Source organism: Pleurodeles waltl, chromosome 9 (assembly GCF_031143425.1).
Source record: "Pleurodeles waltl isolate 20211129_DDA chromosome 9, aPleWal1.hap1.20221129, whole genome shotgun sequence".
NCBI classification, from domain to species: Eukaryota; Metazoa; Chordata; class Amphibia; order Caudata; family Salamandridae; genus Pleurodeles; species Pleurodeles waltl.
This window is the reverse complement of record NC_090448.1, coordinates 567,979,592-568,004,754: the sequence shown is the minus strand read 5'-3', so window position 1 is coordinate 568,004,754 and position 25,163 is coordinate 567,979,592. Positions and strand designations below refer to the sequence as shown.

The 25,163-nt window shown below is 47.1% G+C and overlaps 1 protein-coding gene across 1 annotated transcript in view; it reads left to right on the top strand.

The window, feature by feature from the left end:
- The window catches only part of LOC138258677 (olfactomedin-like), a 126,471-nt gene that overhangs the window by 44,694 nt on the left and 56,614 nt on the right, over positions 1–25,163 (top strand). The gene's annotated exons all lie outside the window — the stretch shown is intronic.

Sequence of the window (25,163 nt, the reverse complement as noted above, 5' to 3'; positions counted from 1 at the left end):
AGCCTGCCTGCAAAGAGCTGGGATATTTTTTGCCCCAGTCTACTGGCTACAATTCATAAATCTGGGTCAATTCCACGATCACCCCAACAAAACAAAAAAAAAGTGTAACGAGGTAGGGCCTGGGAGTTCATGCCTAGTAGGAACAGGATATATGGAAAATAAATAACACAATGCCATGCTCGCTCACAGAACAAGAATGATCTGGTATGTAGTATGCACTGGGTGTGGTCAAGGTCATACATTACTACAAGTACCAGTGTGTTGTGATGCAAGTGTGCACCTTGGACAGAGCATGTCCCAAAGCCTTGTCCAACATATAGTAGCATCACGTACTGGTGGACAGGGCATGGCAGTCTGCAGTACCATGTTGCACTGATATTGGAAAGCACTGCTTGAGCCATTCTCCTACTATTTTTCATACAGAACATCACTGCAAGCCTTGCTCTATATGAATAGCTTCCATATGTATTAAGCACAACTTAGCCCCTTCATAACTTACCAGTATGTTCTGGTCTCAGTATGCCCTGCATAGGCATCCTCTGAGTGTCCCATTGACAGGCGGAGAGATGGTGCAGTCTATGGATAAATATTCCTTCAACAGCATTATACGCATAAGTAAAACTGATCAAATGTTTTCTACAGAACCTGGAATGCAGTGTTACATTTCCTCTTTATTGCAATGTCAGGACCCATATGTCTGTCATCTTTCTTCCTCAGCTTCAGGCAATAGTCCTACTCAGCCACAGTAACCTTTGATCGTTATTCGAGTGTCAGCTGGGATTGTGCGAGGCTAGAGGATGGCATGTATGGTGCCGGACAAGGTGGAGACAGGGTAAAACAACACAATGTATCATCTGGTCTCTCTCTGGTTGCCCAATCCAAAATGGTAGTGAGTACAAGCATACCGATTACTTCAATAGCCCGAATTACCTCCAACTCAAATGACTGTAACTTAATCACGGCTAATACTGGGCATCGGTGTTCCTTGCATTGTAACCTCCCAAAAGAGGCCCTGCCTTGCACTATTCAGATCTGCTCCTGGAACTTCGCAAAAAGGACAGATGGTAGAGAGTATGCAGAACAAATTAAACATTCACCCCCAGTTACAGATCTGGGTTTAATCCATCGGTTGTCCTTTTTTTTGCTCAACATGCCACCCCAGTCTTGACCCAGCCATAAGCAAATCAATCTTGATTCTGCTCCGCATGGGAACAGTCCAGCCCAAAATGCCAGGTCTTCCCTAGACCGGAAGGAAGCATCCTGGGTCCGGTTTCAGGGTATCACCTCTCATCAGCCACACTAGCTTGAATCCAATAGGACAGTCATCATGGGACCCACATTTGGGCATACCCCTCCTACTTAGGGTGACAGAAGCAAAATGAACAGATGATGGATGGAATGCATAACAAATCAAACATATAGCCCCAGTCACAGATTTGGGTTTATTCCATTGTTTTTTTGTTCACCATGCCACCCCAGTTTGGACCCAACCATAATCAAATCTGTCTTGACCCTGTTCCCCTTGGGAACAGCTCAGCCCAAAATGCCAGACCAGGCCCTCCCCAGACCAGACACAAGCATCCTGAGACCACTTTCAGAGTATCACCCTTCATCAGCCAGGCTAGCTTGAATCTGGTGGCACAGTGTTCACTGGACTCATGTCTGGGCATACCCTTCCCACAAAGTGAGACAAAAGCAGAAAGAACATCACAGGCATACACTGACAATTAAGCCAAGGCATAACAGAGTAACATGCATTTTTAAAACAATCATCAAATAATCTATGTACAGGATTTTTGGCAAACAAAGAATAGTAATTTCTCAAACTATAAAGTGCTCAAAGAATTAGATCTGAATAGCAGAACGGGAACACAAAGTGGTGGTGGTCTTCTAACCATTCAACGTATCCATTTTTGACATAGTTTAAGGCAGGCACCAGAATGATATGTCACAGCTGGTTCAGTAGCTTGTGCTATGGAGTTTGCCATGTCTGGGGTCCAAATCAGTTCATGTAGATAAGGTGCAGTGGTGTTGGGAATCATAGAAGGAGCCAGATACTGTCATCATGAAATCATACAATTGCTTACAACAGTAAATCTTAGAAAAGGTGAAATTGACTAGTAACCAATTCATATGCTCACAAATAACTTCACTTATCATATCACAAATTACACATTTGATGATTGTCTTTATTGACACTGGTTGCCCGGAGGGACCAGGGCATGCAGAAAAGCAACAGCTTTATGCCTTGTTTCGCTTGCAGAACCAGGAGGCACTGATATGATTTTTTAGGGAGCGCATGCATTGTCACTGTGGGTCGTGCCTGGACCAACCCTTGTCCTACTTGCCATGGGAGTTCACAGACTAGATGTCAATGTTTGCATGAAAAGAAGGACCAAAGAAATACTGTGCACTGGGCACAGCTTATTCCTTCAAGCAAACACCTGCATGCCAGCTGGCTCTACATGGTGACATCTTGGTCCATAAGTACAGAATCACCTTACGCTTGTGCTTTCTCTGTCCTGCTTCAGAGTGGCAATGAGACTGCAGCATGTCTACCTTATACCATGGGTATTTTTAGGTCGAGCATGCAAGCACACTGGCCTGTTGTAATCTAACTGTGGTCTTTTAACCACACCCACTGATTGCTCATCACTATCACTCGTTCATGGGCTTGCATTTAAAAAATCCTTTGTTATCACTGGTAAATGCTTTACCGTTGTCCATCCGTGGGGTGGTTTGGTTACCGCCTTGGCCATCAACCCGGTTACATTGATAATTGCACCTTTGCCTATATGTTTGACTGCGAGCAAACTTCTTTTTCCTTTCATGTCTCTCCTTCGTGCACATGCTCATGGTGGCCGTGGCTCTTTGAATCAGCTTGCTTATGTCAACTGTTATACTTTTCATTTTCAATTTATGTAGCAAGAAAAGTCCAGTCAGGAATTTACAATGCTAATAGCTCTAACTCAAACAAATGTGAGACCCATTGCATTACTTGTTTTCAATGTGTCCTTGCATCAAAAATTGAATCAAGATTGTATGTCATGATAAAATAGAGCACCAAATAAGAGAAACCTTTGTGTTGTCTCTGAATATAAATCCTAGCTCAAAAACTCTGGTCAAGCTCTGAATCTATGACCTGACTCTGGATCAGATTCTTGCCCTTAATCTGTACTGTAACTCTGAATTTGTGTTGCGCTTTAAAATTGATGATGTGGTGTAGCACTGAAAGACCCAAGGGCAGTACAAATGGGCCAACCTGCTCCTCATTACAGCATTCTGATAGAGCGATTATGTTGTCCTAAACAGGTGACTTAGAAAGGGGCTGGAAAAGGATGTTATTATTGCTCCCCAGCTGAGTACTTGACCTTGCTGGAGTGTAGGAGAAACCTGGGCCAAAATGGTTCTATTTTATCATGTGTTAATAGCATTGCTATGTACAGGCCATCAAATAACAATATTCACACCAGCTGAAAGTTACTAATGGCATACAGCCACATCCACAAGGAAAAATAAAGATATTTGTCATTGTTATGCCTCTCCTGTGGAGGTGCATCTTTTTGGCACATTCACATGTTTACTTGTTCTTGTAAATATGGGAATGCATCAAAATCCATTAATGCTGCATTGGAACACCCGCGCAACACCTATGGAAACACCTCATTGGCGCAGAGTAATGCAGTGCAGTGATTTGCGCTGCGTTACATTAGTCAAAATGTATGAAGCATGCAGGGCCACGCAAGGGAGCCTTGCACAGGTACATAAATCTCATTTTTCATTTGCATCGGTCTTCCACCATGTTGTGTGGTGCAAGAGCAACTCAAAGGGCTGTCATAAATACTGCTGTGTGTCATAACAATTATTGTGGCCCTTGTGGTTTGGATACTCCAGTACTGGTGTCATGTTTTATGTACATGGACTTAGATGTATAAATTCATTTCAAAATAATACCTCACACATTTTTCCTGATTACCCCACGTGCTGATCCCTTCATGCACCACCCATTCATTATATGCTGGTTGTCAGGTACTGTGTCAGACCTAGCATAGTTGGTGTGATCTCCCATGTCTTTTTTTGCCTCTGCTTCCCATGTTTTGACTGTGTGCTGGACTTGTTTTTGCTGTTTTTTGGTACTCTGGGCACATTGCCCCTGCTGACAAGTGCTAAAGTGCAAGTGCTCCTGTGTAAATTGTATGGGTAATAGCCTTATTCTTGATTTACATATTTGATTTATTAGTAAGTCCCTAGTAAAGTGCACTAGAGGTGCCTAGGGCCTGTAAATCAAATGCTACTAGTGGGCCTGCAGCACTGGTTGTGCCACCCACATGAATAGCCCTGTAAACCTGGCTCAGACCTGCCATTGCAGTGTTGGTGTGTGCAGTTTTAAACTGCCAATTCGACCTGGCAAGTGTACCCACTTGCCAGGCCTAAACCTTCCCTTTTTTGACATGTACGGGCACCAGTAAAGTAGGCCTGAGGTAGCCCCATGGGCAGGGTGCAGTGTATGTTAAAGGTGGGACCTGTACTGATGTGTTTTACATGTCCTAACGGTGAAATACTGTTAAACACAGCTCTCACTGTTGCAAGGCCTATCTCTCTCATAAGTTAACATGGGGGTTTCCTTTAAATAACTTTTAAGTGCAGATCAGTTTCAGAAGCAGATACAAATTTGGAGTTTGGTGTCTCTGAACTCACAATTTAAAAATACAGCTTTTCGTTAAGTTTGTTTTTAAATTGTCAGTTTGAAAATGTCACTTTTAGAAAGTGGGCATTTTCTTACGTAAACCATTCTGTGACTGCCTGTTTGTGGATTTCTTGTATGTGTCAGACTGACAGTTGGGCTGTTTGTGAATCCCCCCTAGACAGTGAGACAAAGGGAGCTGCGGAGTAGCCTGCATATCGTGATAGGACTTCTGAGCTGTAGTAGAGGTAGGAGTGGTCACTTACACCTGAATAGGCTATGCCTGCCTTCTCACATTGGAGTCTCCAACCCCCTGGTATGAGTCTGGAGCCTGCCCTGGGCAAGACAGGATCTTGTGAACAACAGAGACTTTCCTTTTGATGTTTGCCTACTTCAAAGGTTGAAAGGGGTATAAGTATTTGACCCAAAAACTCTGAAAATTAGATTACTTCAAGTATTCAAGAGGAACCTCTGCCTGGAGAAGAGCTGAAGAGCTGAAGAGAAGTGCTGCCCTGGCCTGTCACTGTGCTTTGTTGGGCTATCCTGCAGTTGCTGTTTCTGCCTGTGCAAGGGAACAGAGGCTCGACTTTGTTTTGTATTCCTGCTTGAGAAGTAACTCCAAGGGCTTGGAGTAGAGCTTTCCTCCTGTTTGAAGCCTCAGGGATAGCAAAGGCTTCACCGCCCAGTTCTGAGTCTGCCTGCGGTGGACTCTAGCTTGCCAGAGGGTGCCATTCCAGTTCCTGGGCCCCTGAAAGTGAAGTTATTGAGAAGAATTGTAAGGAAATGGCTCCCTGTTGCAATTACCCCCCACTTTTTGCCTGATACTGATGATGATTTGACTGAGAAGTGTGCTGGGACCCTGCTAACCAGGCCCCAGCACCAGTGTTCTTTCACCTAAAATGTACCATTGTCTCCACAATTGGCACAACCCAGGCACCCAGGTAAGTCCCTTGTAACTGGTAGCCCTGGTACCAAGGGCCCTGATGCCAGGGAAGGTCTCTAAGGGCCGCAGCGTGTCTTATGCCACCCTAGGGACCCCTCACTCAGCACAGACACACTGCTTGCCATCTTGTGTGTGCTGGTGGGGAGAAAATGACTAAGTCGACATGGCACTCCCCTCAGGGTGCCATGCCAACCTCACACTGCCTATGGCATAGGTAAGTCACCCCTCTAACAGGCCTTACAGCCCTAAGGCAGGGTGCACTATACCACAGGGGAGTGCATAGGTGCATGAGCACTATGCCCCTACAATGTCTAAGCAAAACCTTAGACATTGTAAGTGCAGGGTAGCCATAAGAGTATATGGCCTGGGAGTCTGTCAAAAACGAACTCCACAGCTCCATAATGGCTTCACTGAATACTGGGAAGTTTGGTATCAAACTTCTCAGAATAATAAACCCACATTGATGCCAGTGTTGGATTTATTAAAAAATGCACACAGAGGGCATCTTAGAGATGCCCCCTGTATTTTACCCAATTGTTCAGTGCAGGACTGACTGGTCTGTGCCAGCCTGCTGCTGAGAGACGAGTTTCTGACCCCATGTGGTGAGGGCCTTTGTGCTCTCTGAGGACAGAAACAAAAGCTTGCTCTGGGTGGAGGTGCTTCACACCTCCCTCCTGCAGGAACTGTAACACCTAGCAGTGAGCCTCAAAGGCTCAGGCTTCGTGTTACAATGCCCCAGGGCACTCCAGATAGTGGAGATGCCCACCTCCTGGACACAGCCCCCACTTTTGGCGGCAAGTCCAGGGGAGATAATGAGAAAAACAAGGAGGAGTCACCCACCAGTCAGGGCAGCCCCTAAGGTGTCCTGAGCTGAGGTGACCCCTGCCTTTAGAAATCCTCCATCTTGATGTTGGAGGATTCCCCCAATAGGTTTAGGGATGTGCCCCCCTCCCATCAGGGAGGAGGCATAAAGAGGGTGTAGCTACCCTCAGGGCTAGTAGCCATTGGCTACTAACCCCCCCAGACCTAAACACACCCCTAAATCGAGTATTTAGGGGCTCCCAGAACCTAGGTAACTAGATTCCTGCAACCTAAGACGAAGAAGGACTGCTGACCTGAAAGCCCTGCAGAGAAGACGGAGACACCAACTGCTTTGGCCCCAGCCCTACCGGCCTGTCTCCCCACTTTAAGAAAAACTGCAACAGCGACGCGTTCCCCAGGGTCCAGTGACCTCTGAAGCCTCAGAGGACTACCCTGCATCTAAAAGGACCAAGAACTCCTGAGGACAGCGGCTCTGCTCCAAAGAAGAAACATCTTTGCAACAAAGAAGCAACTTTTAAAGACTACACGTTTCCGGCCGGAAGCGTGAGACTTTGCACTCTGCACCCAACGCCCCCGGCTCGACCTGCGGAGAAACAACACTACAGGGAGGACTCCCTGGCAACTGCGACCCTGTGAGTAGCCAGAGTTGACCCCCCTGAGCCCTCCCAGCGATGCCTGCAGAGGGAGTCCAGAGGCTCCCCCTGAGCGCGACTGCCTGCTTCTAAGAACCCGACACCTGGTAAAGACACTGCACTCGCAGCCCCCAGGACCTGAAGGATCCGACCTCCACTGCAGAAGCGACCCCCAGGTGGCCCACTCCCTTGCCCAGGTGGTTGCTACCCCGAGGACCCCCCCCACCCCCTGCCTGCCTGCTTCGCTGAAGAGACCCCTGGATCTCCCATTGAACTACATTGCAAACCTGAAGCCTGTTTGCACACTGCACCCGACCGCCCCGTGCCGCTGAGGGTGTACTTTTTGTGCTGACTTGTGTCCCCCCCGGTGCCCTACAAAACCTCCTGGTCTGCCCTCCGAAGACGCAGGTACTTACCTGTGGCAGACTGGAACCGGGGCACCCCCTTCTCCATTGAAGCCTATGCGTTTTGGGCACCACTTTGACCTCCGCACTTGACCGGCCCTGAGCTGCTGGTGTGGTAACTTTGGGGTTGCTCTGAACCCCCAACGGTGGGCTACCTTGGACCCAACTTTGAACCCTGTAGGTGGTTTACTTACCTGCAAAACTAACAAACACTTACCTCCCCCAGGAACTTTTGAAAATTGCACTGTCTAGTTTTAAAATAGCTTATTGCCATTTGTGTGAAAACTGTATATGCTATTTTGCTAATTCAAAGTTCCTAAAGTTCCTAAGTGAAATACCTTTCATTTAAAGTATTACTTGTAAATCTTGAACCTGTGGTTCTTAAAATAAACTAAGAAAATATATTTTTCTATACAAAAACCTATTGGTCTGGAACTGTCTTTGAGTGTGTGTTCCTCATTTATTGCCTGTGTGTGTACAACAAATGCTTAACACTACTCTCTGATAAGCCTACTGCTCGACCACACTACCACAAAATAGAGCATTAGAATTATCTCTTTTTGCCACTATCTTACCTCTAAGGGGAACCCTTGGACTCTGTGCATGCTATTTCTTACTTTGAAATAGTACATACAGAGCCAACTTCCTACAAGAACCTCTCTAACAATGCTAGACGACACCATGCAACTCCACAAAGGACGCCGCTGCCTGGAACAATGATGCCGCCTTCTCCGAGGCCGTGTCCCTCGCAAAAAAGCCCTGTAGGCTTCGCGTCACTGCAGCTGCTGATCCCGACCAACTAGGCTGACTTCAGAGTGTCATAAGTCTGACGTCTGTGACATATGACGCCATAGCAGCGCCTGCAGCCGTGTGATGTCATTGTGACACCGTAAGGTCGCTCTGCAGCATTGTGAATTTGCCGGACTTCATGCCTGCTGGAACCAAGAGACCGACTTCGCAACCAACACCGCTTCACCGCCACCGCTCTGTAGTAAGGACCCGACGCAGCAGCTCAATGCCTCTGCCCTTCTGCCCCGTAGCACCGGCCTGTTTTCTACTTGTTTGCTAAGGTGTACCTGTGGGTCGGACGACTCTGTGAACGGAGCCAGTGGCGTCACATCGTAGGAAATGACTCCATCACAATTCTGCTTAATACCAACTTGCAGCATTTTACTTTTGTGCTTTTAAGTGCTAAATTCATATTTCAACTGTGTATTGTGGATTGTTATCTTCATTGGTCTTGTTTATTTAGATAAAATAATAACTATTTCTCTAAACCTGTATTGTGTCTTTTTGTCGTGGTTCACTGCATTACTGTGCGTGTTTACACAAATACTTAACACATTATCTCTGAAGTTAAGCCTGCCTGCTCATGGCAAGCTACCAAGGGGGTGAGTGGGGGTTACCCAGGTGTGTTTCTCCTTTACCCTGACTAGAGTGAGGGCCCCTGCCTGGACTGAGTGTAAACTGACTGCCAACCAGAGACCGCAGTTCCAACATACCTGATTTTAAATTTACAAAATCCCTGATAGAGCAGGTGGCATTCACCTTCCCTTGATCACCCTTTTTGTGCTCGGAGACCTGAGAAACAAAGCTCAGGGCCAGTCTTCTAACCCATTAAAAAATGTATGTTGAATAGGCTACCTTCAATTGTCATAAGCTGATTTATTTATAATCCCTACTATAAGGTAGCAAGGGTACCCAGGGCATGTAGTACAGAATGTCCTCCCCAGAAATGCATCACTTATTGTGCTACCCTGCAGGTGACACAGCACAAAATATCTCCCAGTCTGCCACTGCAAACTGGAAGAACAGTTTTAAAACTGCTAGTTCAACTTTTCCATTTGAACCAGTGGCACAGCCCAAGCCCCCTCTTTCCTTAGCAATATATGTAAGTCTCCCCTAAGGAAGGCCTGTGAAGCCCTAAGGCAAGGAGTTGTGTGTTATGTAGGACATATACATTTAACCCACAGGTCTCTTAACGCCTGCCCTCACCCAGGCGTTAAAAAACTGCGCACATCAGGCTGTACACCTTTTTTTAAGGCCCGCCCCCTCCTGTGCGTCAAAATGACGCAGGAGTATATAGAAGGCGCACAGGCCTTAAAGTCATTTTTTGGACGGTAACGCCTACCTTGTATGTCATTAACGCAAGGCAGTTTCCCGCATCCAAAAAATGACGCACACAGAGGTTTTTTGACATCCGTGGGATCAGGCGTCATAGTATAAATATGGGGCAAACAGAGTATAAATATGCCCTTTGTTTCTCAATGCTTGTCATCCTGTGGGACTGTGCAGTAGGTCATCAAGGATGGGACTTTCCATCAACATATGGTGCAATTGTCATTTCTCTTATCAAAGCCACCTAGTGCTTGGTGCCCATGAGTACCCTTGAGCCCACTCTGAATAATAACCTGTGAGCAGCATGAGTGATGCTGCACCTAGTGACACAATAGGAAAAGAATATATGAACAGATACAGAGAACTCTGACTTTGCCCAGAAGTGAGTACACACTGCACTGGCCATATATATCTGGGCTGTATTATGTATAGTGTGCACTCCCTGGTTAGCACCAAGGTGCACCTGGATGCGCAGAGCACAGACTTGGTCAGTGTTGCCTATTACAGATAATCTGCAGCCCCCAAGGCAGCCCTGAATTCACAGCTGACCTGGGGGCATCACATTAGTGAAAGGATGATTGAAGCAATCAGTCCATCTCTCACTTTACAGGTGGCAGCTTAGACTACCACCTGCAAAGTGGGACAGATAGCCTCTGGCAGCAAGATGCAGAGAGTGAGTGCACCTGCCTACATGGGGATCTCAGGGGGGTCCATGGGACCTCTTTTCTCCAAATCTATGGAGTGCCATTGGGTGGTAGACTGACTTTGCTACACTTCATATAAGCTGCATGGGCACTCCCCTAAGATTTCCTTTGCCTCGGCACCCACATCTATAATGCAGCGTGGGCACAGAGGCAAAGTATTACCTCATTTGCATAGCTACATCCCCAATCAAATGAAGGATAGCCCCTATGAGATTGTGCTAGTGCACATGTAGAACATGTGTGATCTGCATTACAGAGAGCTGCTCAAGCGTCTGCAGCCCCTTTGGTAAAACCAAAGTGCCTAGAAGCACAGAAAGTGGATGCACATGCCCATTGAGCCCCTTGGGCACTATGTGCAATATGCCCCTCTAGCCAGCAGGACATTTACACAGCAAGAAAACCAAAAAGCCCCATTTTCTGGCTAAATACATTTAACTGTAGTGGTATTGTACATTTATTATGGTATTAAACTCAACATGAATAAAAATATCTCTTTGTAAAAAATTATATATTACAAAGGTCCTTAGTATAAGCGGCCCTTAAAATCTTCATGATTTCACTCCACCAGAAACTCCCTTAGAGTGGGTCCTGGTATGTTCAAAGGTGGGAAGTAATGAAGAAAATTTATATTTAAGATGGGAAAACATGTAGAAATCAGATTTAGCATGCCAAGTTCTGCATTTTTTTCCTGTGGTATCCCACCTGGACACTTTGCCTGCTTGCAGCAGCTGACTTTCTCTGGGTGAAATACCACTCACCATTGGTGTTCCCACTAAACTCATAATTCTGTTGAACTTACTAACTCCCAAAACTGGGTGCAGGAAATCGGGTTACTAGTTGAGGGTGGTGAAACCGTACTCAAGCAGCAATCGCAATCCTTGTCAGGATGAAGTTACAAGCAAACCCCAAATTAGCCTGTGCTTAACCGTCTGGTACCTTGATACAGAGCAGTGAGACTTAACTTAGAAACAATGTGTAAAGTATTTATTCAGACCTTCAAACAGTAATAAAGTGAAAACATAACACAAAAAAATCCCACACCAATTTAGAAAAATAGAGCACATTTAAAAAAATAAATCAAGACCAAAACGCCAAAACTCAATAGAACTGGAGATATGCAATTTTAAAGATTTCAGTGACTATATTGCCAAAAGCATAAAGTGCCAACTGTGGAAGCAGAGGTGATGTAAGGTTTGGGCGAGGAGATGCACCACACAGCAGTGGTTCAGAGGAGCTAGAAGTGGAATGCAATGTCCTTGCGTGGAGAAGCATCACACAGTATTGGTTTTTTAGGTGCTGCATTGGGCGAGACGATGTCCTTGCGTAGAGATGATTCAACTCAGATAGGCTGCGATGGGCAATTCAAAGTCCATTCATTGGGAAGACACAAGGAGCTGGGGTGATGAATTGGTTCTGAGGATGATGCGTTGAGCAGCAAAGGCAATGCTATACTTCTGTAGGAGATGCTCTGTAGAGGATATGTGTTGGCTTTGCTGCTTTCACAGATCAGAAGAACCCCCTCAGGCCTACTTCAAGGGGCCCAGGACTGGGCTGACACCACCTGGGAGGGCAGGACTCCCAGATGACAGAGTGCAGGTGCTGGGTTCAGGGTTGTAGTAAGCATGTTATGTCCTTGAGGCTTATTACCAGAAGGCCAGCCAACTAGCTCTTGGAGTCACTCGGGGGTCCTGGGCTTAGAGATGTCCTGTAGCAATCCAGCACAGTTGCAGTCCCTTCTGCAGCACAGCAGTACATGTTCCTGGCAAAGTTGACAGGTCCAGTAATGTACCGAAGAGTAGGGTCTAAGAATCCAATATTTATGCCTGGTGCCCACTTTGGAGTGGAGGAAGCCTTTAGAGGTTTCCACTGCCTTGAGGTGTCAGACATCCCCTTCCTCCCTGTCCTGGCCCCAGCTTGTCTGGGGTCACAAAAGACCAGTGTCAAGCCTTTTATGAGAATACTCCGGCACAACCTTTGTGATGTGCAAGTGTGGTAGGTGACAGCCAAAGACACGTCTAAAGGGCTACATAAGTAGGTAGCACAGTTAGTGCTGCAGACTCACTGGCAGGATTTAATTTACAGGCTATGGGCACATATAGTACCACTTTACTAAGGACATACAAGTAATTTAAATAGGATAATTGAGTATAAGCCAAATCTATCATGTTTTAAAGAGAGTACAAGCACTTTAATACTGGTTAGCAGTGATAAAGTGTGTAAAGTCTCAAGGTCAGCAAACAACAAAGTCAGCAAAATGGGAGGATTAAAAGGCAAAGCAATAGGGGGCAGCCAAGCCAAGGATGCCAGACCTAGCACTAGGACCAGCAGAATAATGGACCACTTGTACTAAAGGCCAGAGTCCTGTAGTCTATATTCCTGTTTAGAATAAGACTGCACTATTTGATCTTGCTATCCCTTCAAAGATAGTACCTATAAACATGGTACTTGGCAATTTAGTGATTTCAACTATGTTAGAAATTGGGTTTCTTGTTAGCTAGGGTATGCACCTACGCCAGGCAGAACCCACCACTCTAGTTAGGGAAAGGGAGTTACACACCCAAGATAACCCCTGCTTACCGCCTTGGTAGCTTGGCACAAGCAGTAAGGCTTATCCCAGAGGCAATGTGTAAAGCATTTGTACAACAATCACAACACATATGACACAATAAATACACCACAAAGGAAACACAACTACAACTTATATAAAAATAAACTGTATTGCATAAAACATCAGTAGACCACACTCAACATGTATCAGTAAAACTCTGCTACACAAGCAGTTATCAAAACATTGCTCAGGTTATTAGTACTCTGCGAAAGCAAGCAGTAGTCAAGAAAACAAGTAGGTTATAGGTATTCTCCAACATCAGCAGTAGTCAGGTTGTCATTATCACAAGAAATGCACAAGTCAGGGTAAACACATCATCAGAGATGCCAAGACACCATCCTGAATGCACATAAAATGAAACATTCCCATATGCCTTGTGTCACAGAACAATACTCTCCCTAACACAGAACATCATTGTTACCAACAAGGCACATATTGGAATAAACACCTTATCAGAGATGCCAAGACACCATCATGAATGTACATGGAAATGACACATTCCCATCTGGCATGTATCAGACGCCCCCAATGCACCTGCTAGGAGAAAAACATCTGGTCAGGAATGTCATAACGTCACCAGGAAGACCTCTCCCCTGAAGCACCCAAATGCGGCATGTAATAAAGAAAAAGAGCAGGTCCTCTGCCACCAGAAGCATATAGGCCCACTGTCCCTGGGCTTCTATTACGTGGAATGAGACACTACCCCAGCACAGGAGCTCCGGCGCTCTTATCACTGCAATTACGGTGGGGGAGGGCTCTGCCGGGCCGGGACATCTGTCAAGGATTCCCTTCCCATCCGGTGAGCTGTCTCGAAAAAAAATGTCCCCAAAGGAATGTCCAAGGAGCTATGAGGGGGAAGGTACACACATGGCTCCCCCTACAGCGGGGAACCCTCCTTGGATCCCGCACATGTGGGGAGATCACCAGGCAGCGATCCGGTTATGCAGTAGGTGGCTGGCCATTGCAGCAGAATCTCTGCAAGACACTGTCCTCTTGGGTCTCGCGTGCGGAGCCCTCCCAAGCTCAGAGACGTGTAACGCAGCACTCCCACTGGCCCGGCCGCCCCCTGCTGCTGCCGAACTCCTGTGACTCACAAAATGAGTAGCGCTCCCAGGGGTCCTCCAGAGCCTCTCACCAGGTTGACGTACTCAGGGGAGCCTCCACTGCTCTTCCAGTGTCTCCGCTTCTTAGTGGGTGTCCACCTGGGCCCTGGGGACACATGATGGAGTGCTCCTTGTTTGCACTCATTGGGAGTTTCCTGGGTGGCTGTGGGGTCTCTCCTTCCTCCCCAGCCTCTGGAGTCAAAGGGGGCAGCACTCCGCCGCACCTCCGAGGCTTCTAAACTCCTCTGGTTCTGGCTCCTGTCATTTCCTTGGAGGGCAGGGCTCAAACCTCACCTCATAACGCACTCAGCCTGCATCATGCAAGATAGGTGCCAATGATCCCCCAGGGCAATGCCACAGCTAGAGGGGGTTATACAGGTGACAATTAAGCGTTCAACATGTGCTCCACTACAGTTGATTTGGGCAGCCCAGGGAACTCAAGGAAAGGAAGATCAGAGCCCTATCTTCACACCAGACAGTCGGAAGCATGGGGGAGGGTGACACATCACCCAGCCCCTGGGGAACACTGGGAGCCCAAAAGCAGGGTCCAGGCAAGCCACAAACAAAAAAGGCCAGCACCCTAAAGGCAGGTAGGGGAGGTTCCTCCTGGCAGTTCGTCACTGCCCATGGGAACCCAAGTCAGGGAGCAGCTGGCAGGCAGGGCAACAAGCAGAAAAGCAATCTGGATGAGTCCTTTGGGCCACCCAACAGATACCAGGCACCAGGGCAAGAAACAGAAGAGCAATCCAGATGAGTCCTTTGGTGCCATCCAGCAGTCCACCTGCTGGTTCAATCCCAGTTCCAAAAGTGCTCTAAAAATGTCGGGGACAGCCCCTTGCACTTATGATCATTTTGTGCAGCCTCCACAAAAGGCGGATAGCGGGTCCAACAAGCACTACCACTTCCAGGAATGTCACCTCTCTCCTCCAGCACGGGCTCCATACATCAGTGGTGGGGTAAACAAGCCCTTTGTGTAAGGCCAGGGCACAGCCTTTACAAATGCAGGTGTGCCCCGCCTCTCCTTCTCCCAGCCCAGGAAGACCATTCAGTATGCAGATGCACTCTTGTGACACCTCCACCCTCCTTGTGTACAGGCTGTCTGAAAAGTATGCACAAAACCCAGCTCTCAGTTTGCCTCAGGCATGGATTGGGGCAAACTGCAAAACACAAGAGTCATAAGGCCAGAGAAAAGCTCACTTTCTAAAAGTGGCATTTCTATAATGGTAATAAAAATTCCACCTACATCAGTAAGCAGCATTTCTCACTACCATTCCCACCATACCAAACATGCCTACGCCTCCCCTCAAAGATTAGACAATACCACTTAGACATATGTTAAGACATTTCCAATGCAGTCCTATGAGAGAGCCAGCACTCACAGTAGTGAGAAACTAGAGAGGTTGTTTGTCACTACTAGGACATGTAGTACATAAAGACATCTGTCCTACCTTTCACATACATTGTACCCTGCCCCTAGGGCTAGCTAGGGCCGACCATCGGGGTGACTTATAAGTAGCAAAAAATTGGAGTTCTAGGCCTGGAAAGTGAATTTAGATGCCAGGTCCCTGTGGCTGTAAACTGTGCACGCAGGAGGTACGGTGGCAGGGTTGAGACAGGTTTGAAAAGCCGTTTTTGTGGGTGGCGCAAGTTGCGCTACAGGCCCACTAGTAGAATTTAATTAACAGGCCCTGAGTATAGGGATACCACTGTACAAGGGACTTGCAGTGAAATTAAATGTTCCAATAAGGTGTAAGCCAATCATATCAAGTTTAGAAGGGAGAGCACATGCACTTTAGCACTGAAAAGTAGTAGTAAAGTGGCCAGAGTCCAACAAAAATGGTCAGAAAAAATAGGAGGAAGGCAAAATAGTTTGGGAATGATCCTGTAAAAAGGGTCAGGTCCAACAAAAGACAACAAACAATACATGTTACACAGATTACTCAGTTTCTCCTGAGTACTCAAGGACAATTAGAACACTGGAAAGGTGAGCACTCCATTGGAGACAAGGGAGCAGCTCCGAGCTTCTAATTGCTGGTAAAAGACCTGCGCTCCAACATTCCAATGTGTGTCTTTCACAGCTGTTGCAATGAACAAAGGCCTCAAGAACATGAGGGGATTTCAACCCCCTCGGGCTCTGTGAGGTCTTTGTTTCACTAATTAGAACATTCTACCCTCTGGTGGCGGAATGTTCTGATGGCCTTATAGCCTGCCATAGCTTGTCTATGCAGGCCATTAAAGACCCACTACATTCTTAAAGGCCCTTGCATTTGGCTTGTGCCTTTAACCCTGGGAGGGTTTTTAATGGCTGGTATAGCCTACTACGGTGGGCTACAAGCCTATTGAAGAACTTTCATGGCATCAGATTTGAACCTATGTTCTGACTGAATCTATGCTCAGGATCTAAATGTTTATTCTAGACCCAAATCCATATCCTGGCTTTGATTTTCTGTCCTGGCTTTCAATCTCTGTCTAGTTATGAATCAACATCTTAACCCAGAATCAAGTCAATATATTAATTGTAAATCTATGCTGCGGCTCAAACTTGGGGCCTGATTACAACTTTGGAGGAAGGTGTTAATCCGTCCCAAAAGTGACGGATATACCACCAGCCGTATTACGAGTCAATTATATCCTATCGAACTCGTAATACGGCTGGTGGTATATCCGTCACATTTGGGATGGATTAACACCTCCTCCAAAGTTGTAATCAGGCCCTTAGTGTCTTGTCTTTGAAGATACACGCTGGCAATTAGCTGGCATTTTGGCTTGGTTAGTACCTGGACTTGGATAGAAGTCATTTTCATTGCATCATACCAAGCCTACATTGCTACATTGTGGATGTTTATTTTCCAGGAGTAATGCCACTAAGTCAATGGCTTACAAGTGCTCATAAATCAAGGTATATTAACATTGATAGGAAACAGGTTAAGTTAGTAATGTAATTAACATTCAATGGAAGGTTCATATGATTTAATAAGCGTGTCCATATGCACTGCTATTTTCTAAATCTCTTTTTAGTGCATTACCCTGTGATTCATGAAGTCATTTTCTCTTTGAGGTATACACTAAGAAAAGTAACAAATCCTGAAGTGTGTGCTAAATCAAGTGGAGTTCTGATTGTTTTTTTCTGAATTTCATGATGCTACATCGTCCTTGTAGGAAATCCACCTTTTCTGTATAATCACCAAAGATTTTGTTTGCCTTTCTCTGGATCCTATTGTTGCTAGTGTTGAAAGTTCTAGAACTGTGGATCAGGAGTAAAATGCCTGCACTCCTTTAAATATGGGCAAATTGGCATATTTCTAACTGGCATATTTGACTTCCCTGTAAGTCCCTTGTATATGGTGCAGAAAGTGCACCTAGGGTCTGGACATTAAATGACAGTTGTGGACTGCAGCACCTATTGAGACGCCCACTACAGTTGAAGTACAAACATGTCTACAGACCTACCCTGTGTAGCCTGAGTGCTGCTATGTAAAACATGCAGTGTGACCTGTTTGAGTAACACATTTTGACAGAAATAAAGCTGCCTTTTAGATATTAAAATCACCTGTATGTAAGCCTTGTAGCCCACAAGGTCGGGCCCATGGAATTTAAAAGTGGGGCATCTAGAAGATTAATATTACCATATCCTACAGTAACAAGGATCAAAAAGCTTTTTTCTCTGTTGCATGCCTAGCTGTCCTATGTAGAAACCCAGAGTGTGGACTAAAAAACAAATACTGCTAACTCAGAAAGGCACCAGTTACTAAAATAAATAAACCACTGTTTCTAATAGTTATTAACAAGCATATGCAATCGAATGGGTCTCGCGATTGCCTGAGTTAAAGCAATTCGCGTTTTAAACTCCTAGCTGCACTTTTCTTGCCACATAAACTGAAAAGAAAAACAGTTTTACATAAGCGAGTTGACGGCCACCATAAAGCATGAAGGAGACACACAAAAGGAAACAGAAGTTCGCTTGCAGTGAAATGTATAGGCAAAAGTGAAATTATCCATGTAACCAGCAAAAGTGCAATTAGCCATTTGGGTCAATGTCATGCAAAGCGCTCAACTACTGCCCAGCTAGATCATGCTACCTGCGAAATAAAGAGAAAAAGTAGTCCAGAAACCATACGGAAAACGTGGAGCCTTGTATGTTTTCAGTAGTTGGTCGGTGCGTTCGAGAATGGCTATACACCGGAAAAGGCAAGACGTATACATGCCTTTCAATAATGAACGGAAGCAAATTTTAAAAGGCAAGCCCACGAACCAACCAAACTGATGGGCATGGTTAAAAGCCCATAGAGAGATTACACCAGGGACAGAGGGATTTGCGCTCAACCCTAAAAATCCTATTCAATAGTGGAGTTGGATTTTTAATATTTTGTAAGGAAAAGTGTAGGAAGCTAGCTCTGTATATACTATATCAAAATGACATATAGGCGGTCATTCTGACCGCGGCGGGCGGCGGTCGCCGCCCGCCATGCGGTCACCGCCAAATGGCCGCTCCGCGGTCAGGAGACCGCGGATGCCATTCTGCCTTTCCCGCTGGGCCGGCGGGCGACCGCCAAAAGGTCGCCCGCCGGCCCAGCGGGAAAGCCCCTGCAACATAGAAGCCGGCTCGAATGGAGCCGGTGGTGTTGCAGGGGTGCGACGGGTGCAGTAGCACCCGTCGCGATTTTCACTGTCTGCAAAGCAGACAGAGAAAATCTTCATGGGGCCCTGTTAGGGGGCCCCTGCACTGCCCATGCCAGTGGCATGGCCAGTGCAGGGGCCCCCATGGGCCCCACGACACCCGTTCCCGCCATCCTGGTTCTGGCGGTGTAAACCGCAAGAAACAGGCTGGCGGGAAGGGGGTCGGAATCCCCATGGCAGCGCTGCCATGGAGGATTCCCTGGGCCAGGGGAAAACCGGCGGGAAACCGCCGGTTCCCCTTTTCTGACCGCGGCTTTACCGCCGTGGTCAGAATGGCCCTGGAAGCACCGCCAGCCTGTTGGCGGTGCTTCCGTTGGAATGAGGGCCATAGTTTGCAGAGAGTCCAGATGTTCCCCAGAGGCCTAACACAGGCTAAAGTAGATAATACTAATCTTTCGTGGTACTGTGGTCATGTTCTTAGGCTTATCAGAGGGTAATGCAAAGCATTTGTTGTACACATGCAGACAATAGAAAAAGCACACACTTAATGACAACTCCAGACCAGAAGGATTTTAGATAGAAAAATATATTTTGTTAATTTATTAGTAGAACCACAAGACTCATTTCAGATGTAAATACTGTTGCAGGTAAGTACTCAACATAAACATCAATGTAACTATGTTTTACTTTAGCAAAGTAAACAGTTTTTAAGAAAACAGAGAATACCTATTTTAAAAATGGGCACTGTGCAATTTTAGAACTGTTCCTGGGGGAAGAAAAGGAAATACAGTTTTTAGAGGTAAGTACTCGATTTACAGTTCTAGTCTCCAGTGGTCAGTAAGTCCACTGCTGAGGGTTCAAGTTAACCCCAAACATCCAAAACCAGCAACACGGGGCCAGCCGGGTGCAGAGGTCAAAGCTGAAGCAAATTTAACATAGGCTCCTATGGACTCTGGGGGCTTTCGGAATCAGATCTGCAGGCAGGTAAGTACCCGTGTCCTCAGACGGCAGACCAGGGGTTTTAGAGGGGGCACAAGTAGGCACCAAACACACTTCCTCAGCTTCACCTTCAATGCTTCTCTGTGAGGGGACCCCGGGGGTCACTCAGTTGCTGCAGGCGAGGTCCAGGAGGATGTCTCGGGCAAACCACAGGGTGGGCAGGGAGGAGGGCAGCTTGCTGACCGTAGCTGCACAGGAGGTCGGGTTCTTCGAGGCCTGGGGGCTGTGGGTGCAGTGTGTCTCCAGGAGTCGGATATCTTCGTCCGGAGCTTTCACGGTCAGTGGGGTCCTCGGGTTTCCCTTTGCAGGCGTCGTCGTGGAGGAGTGGAGAGCTCAACCCAGGGTGGTCACTTGCTCACAATCACCTGGGGACACTCTCTGGTCAGTTGGGCCACCTGGACATGCGCCGGGGGCACTGGGTGCAGAGTGGTCAGAACTCACACATTCGGAGTGAGGCTGGAGTCCTATGTTGTTGTTTCTTCTTAGACAGGGCCGCTGGCCCTTTTGTGTGAAGGGCAGTCCTCTGGCAGAGGTCGCTGGTCCCACTGGATGCGTCGCTTATTTTTCGCAGGTTCATTGAAGCAGGAGATGCCTGTAGTGCTGGGGCCCAATCAGTTGCTGTCTTCCTTCTTCTCTGCTGTGGGTTTCTGCTATGCAGCCCTTCCTCTTCTTCTTGTCAGGTTGCAGGAATCTATTGAAATGGGTTCAGGGAGGCCCTTAAATCCTGCATTTAGGAGTGTTACAGGGGTCAGAGGGCAGTAGCCAATGGCTACTGTCCCTGAGGGTGGCTACACCCTTCTTGTGACAACTCCCTTTGGTGAGGGGGGCACAAACAACCCTATTGGTTCCTGGCCTCAGGATTCTACAGGGAGGGGGTCACCTCAGCTCAGGACACCTTGGGGGTGGCCCTAGCTGGGGTGGTTACTCCTCCCTGTTTTCCCTAATTTTCCCACCAGACATGCAGCCAAAAGTGGGGTTTTGTCCGGGGCAGGGCAACTCCACTAGCTGGAGTGCCCTGGGGCACTGTAACCTGAGGCTTGAGCCTTTGAGGCTCACTGCCAGGTGTTACAGTTCATGCAGGGGGGAGGTATGAAGCACCTCCACCCAGGATAGGCTTTGTTTCTGACCACCAACAGCACAAAGGCTCTCACCCCATGTGGTCAGAAACTTGTCTGAAAGTGGCAGGCTGGCACGGACCAGTCAGTCCTGAACTAACAGTTGGGCTAACATACAGGGGCCATTTCAAAGATGCCCTCTGGGTGCATTTCTTAATTAATCCCACACTGGCATCAGTGTGGATTTATTATGCTGAGAGGTTTGATACCAAACTTCCCAGTATTCAGTGAAGCCATTATGGAGATGTAGAGTTCGTAGTGACCAACTCCCAGACCATATACTCAATATGGCTACACTGCACTTACAATATCTAAGAATGGACTTAGACACTGCAGGAGCATATTGCTCATACAGCTATGCCCCCACCTGTGGTACAGTGCACCCTGCCTTAGGGCTGTAAGGCCTATTAGAGGGGTGACTAACCTATGCCAGAGAAAGTGGTTTGTAGGCATGGCACCCTGAAAGAGGTGCTGTGTCGACTTTGCTTTTTTTCTTTCTACCAGCACACACAAGCTGTAAAGGCAGTGTGCATGTGCTTGTTAAGGGGCTCCCCAGGGTGGAATAATACATGTTGCAGCCCATGGGGACCTTCCCTGGCCACAGGATTCTTGGTACCACGGGTACCTTTTACAAGGGACTTAACTGTGTGCCATGGGTGTGCCAATTGTGAACACAAAGGTCAAGATTTGGGAAAAGAACACTGGTGCTGGGGCCTGGTTAGCAGAATCCCAGCACACTTCCAATCAAGATTGGCATCCATATCAGGAAAAAAGTGTGGGGGGGTAACCATGCCAACAGTGTCACTTTCCTATAATAACTGCAAAAAGTATCTTTTAAAAAGTTAGCCTACCCCACCTGAAGTTCCTGGAGGCAGATTTGTGTTAATTCTTCAGCAACTCACAGACTGTACTTGAAATATCTCCCAAGAGCAAACAATATGCTGACTTGAATAGGCAGAGATGATTCCGCTGAACTTCACAGAATATTCAGAGTGAACAGATTATGTGATGTCAATATAGCCTTAGACTCCGCCGTAGCGGGCTCTACCGGCTATTAAATGGCCTTTGGCTCGGGCCTTTAACCAGAGAGAGGGCCTTTAATAGCCGGTAGAGCCCGCTACGGCGGGCTCTAAGGCTATTAGAACATTCTGCCATTAGAGGGCAGAATGTTCTCATAAATAAAACAAAGGCTTCACGGAATCGGAGGGGATTAAAATCCCCTCAGGCTCCATGAGGCTTTGTTCACAGCTGTTGCTGGGAACAAAGAAGATTGGAATGTTGGCTCTCCAGGCTTTTACCGGCCAGTAAAAGCCCTGAGCACTCCATTGTTTTCAGTGGAGCTGCTAACATTCCAATGTTCTAATTTCTGATAAATAACTGAGGACAAGGAGGTTTTATGTCACTTTTGTTATCCCTACATCCAAATGGACACCACAGCAGGATTCAACTTGTAGCTGTGAGAAAGTAGCCTCTTTCTAGTATAGTTACCTCCATTTCTGGCCTGTCTGTGAGTGTTTGTCAGTGTGTTTTTACTGTCTCATTGGCATCCTTCTAGCCAGGAACCCAGTGCTCATAGTTAAAACCCTATGTGTCAGTGTGTTTTGCCTGTCTCACTTGGATCTTTCAAGCCAGGATCCCAGTGCTCATAGTTTGTGGCCTATGTGAATTGTCAGTATGCTTAACTGTGTCACTGAAGTTCTGCTAACCAGAACTCCAGTGCTTATGCTCTCTCTACTCACCAAATTTGTCACTACACTTTAGTGACTCCATATTCCAATTCTGATTGACACACTTGACCCCACTTATAGGTCACTAGTATATGGTACCTAGGTACCCAGGGCTTGGGGGTCCAGGAGATCCTTATGGGCTGCAGCAATTCTTTTGCCACCCATAAGGAGCTTATACAAACCTTTCATCAGGATTTCCATGGCAGCCTGAGTGAATTAGTGCATACACTATTCCATTTTCATTGCACTAAGTTAACTTATAAGTCACGTATATGTCTAACCTTCATTTACTGAAGGCTAGGTGCGAAGTTACTGTGTGTGAGGGTGCCCTTGCACTAGCAAAGGTGCCCCCACGTTGTCCAGGGCCAATTCCCCAGACTTCGTGAGTGCGGGGACACCATAATAAGCGTGCACAACATATATGTCAATACATATATGTAGCTTCACAATGGTAACTCTGAATATGGCCATGTGGGGTGACTAAGATCATGAAATTTTCCCCCCAATCCAAATCTGGTATTGGGGACCAATGCCATCGACCCTCGGGGCTCCTCCATGGACCCCCAGTACTGCCAAACCAGCTTTCTGAGGTTTCCCCTGCAGCCCCAGCAGCTGCCACCTCACAGACAGGTTTCTGCCCTCCTGGGGACTGAGCAACTCAATTCCAGGAAGGCAGAACAATAATGCATTTCCTTTGGGAGGAGAGTGTTACACCCTCTTCCTTTGGAACTAGGTGTTACAGGCAAAGGAGGGGTAGCCTCCCAGAGCCTCTGGAAATGCTTCGAAGGGTACAAACAGTGCCCTCCTTACATAATCCAGTCTACACCGGTTCAGGGACACCCATCCCTGCTCTGGCGTGAAACTGGACAAAGGAAAGGGGAGTCAACCCTCCCCTGTCCATCACCACCCCAGGGGTGGTGTCTAGAGCTCCTCCAGAGTGTCCCTGGTGTTAGCCATCTTGGATTCCAAGGTGTGGGGACCCTCTGGAAACTTCTGAGAGGCCAGTGACAGCGGGTGACGTCAGAGACCCTTCCTGATAGATGCATAGCTGGGTAGGTAGCCAATGCCCCTCTCAGGGCTATTTAGGGTCTCTCCTCTGGGTGTTTCCTCAGATTCAGTTTGCAAGATTCCTCCAGGACTCCTCTGCTTCAGCTTCTGATCATCAGATCAACCGCAGACTGCTCCAGGAACCGCTATAACTACAACAAAGTATCCAGGACAATGCCTGTGACCTGCAACTTCAGCTCCAGCCAGCATTTACAACAGTTTCCATGGTGTGCACGCTCTGAGGACTGCCTGTCTTCACCCTCCACCAGAAGAACTGAAGGACTCTCCAGTGGAGTGACGGATTCACTTCCCTGTTTTTGCAGGTACCCTTCTGCAATGACAACCGGTACTCTGGGACTATTCTGATGACGAGCATGCTCCCTGGAACACCAGTGGTGGACTAAAGTGACCCAGACTGTCCAAAGGTCCAGCTGTCCAAATTTGGTGGAGGTAAGAGCTCACCTCCCCATGCTGCAACAGTACCCCTGTGCACCGTGTCTTCTGCAGCTCCTTGGGCTTCTGTGCACTTCTTCCAAGATACCTTTGTGCACAGTGTAGCCCAGGTCCCCGGCACTCCACCCTGCGACGCACAGCTCCCTGAGTTGTTCTCCTGCAGTGTGGGTCCTTCCTGTGTAGTGCTGCGATGACCACACTTTGCATCTTCTTTGTCCCTGTGTTCTGGGACTCCCGTGGGTGCTGCCTGGTCCTCTGAGGGCTCTCTGATATGCTGAGAACCCCCTCTGTCTCCTCAGTCTGAGTTGAGTCCCCAGGTCCCTCCTGGCTCCAGGCAGCTCCTTTTTGACGCAAACCACGTACTTGCTTGAACCAAGACTTGTTGGCAGAATACAGCAACGCAAACAGCCAGCATTTATCAACTTGATGTGGGACATCACCTGCACCAAGCAGGAACCCGCAGCCATCGTCTTTGGTACTCTTCTGTACTTTTCTTCTCACCGGAGAATCCACTTTTGCACCTTCGTCAAGTTTGGAAGGGGCTCCTGTCCTTCCTGGACTCTTCTTCGACTTCTGGACTTGGTCTCCTCCCTCACCAGGTCTTTAGGTCCAGGAATCCATCATTTGTTGCTTTCAGTCTTGCTTGGTTCTTGCAAAATCTCTTATCACAACTTGTAGTGTGTCCTGAGGAAACTTGCTGTACTTTACTCCTGTTTCCCCGGGCTCTGGGGTGGGGTACTTTACTTACCTTTGGTGTTTTCCTACACTCCCAGTGCCCCTCTACACATTACACTTGCCTAGGGGAGAATTTGTTATTCGCATTCCACTATTTTAGTATATGGTTTGTGTTGCCCCTAGGCCCATTGCAATCTATTGTATTTTCTATTGTTTGCACTATTCTGTGACTGTGTGCTTACCTGATTTTGGGTACTAGTGTATGTATTGTGTATAATACTTACATCCAGGAGGAGTATTGCCTATAAGATATTTTTGGCCTTGTGTCACTAAAATAAAGTAACAATTGTTTTTTAACACTGAGTATTGTCTTTTATTGTGTATAAGTACTGTGTAACTATAGTGGTATTGCTGGAGCTTTGCATTTCTCCTAGTTCAGCTTAAGCTGCTCTGCTACAGCTACCTCTAGACAGCCTAAGCTGCTAGAATACTACCTACATTTCACTAATAAG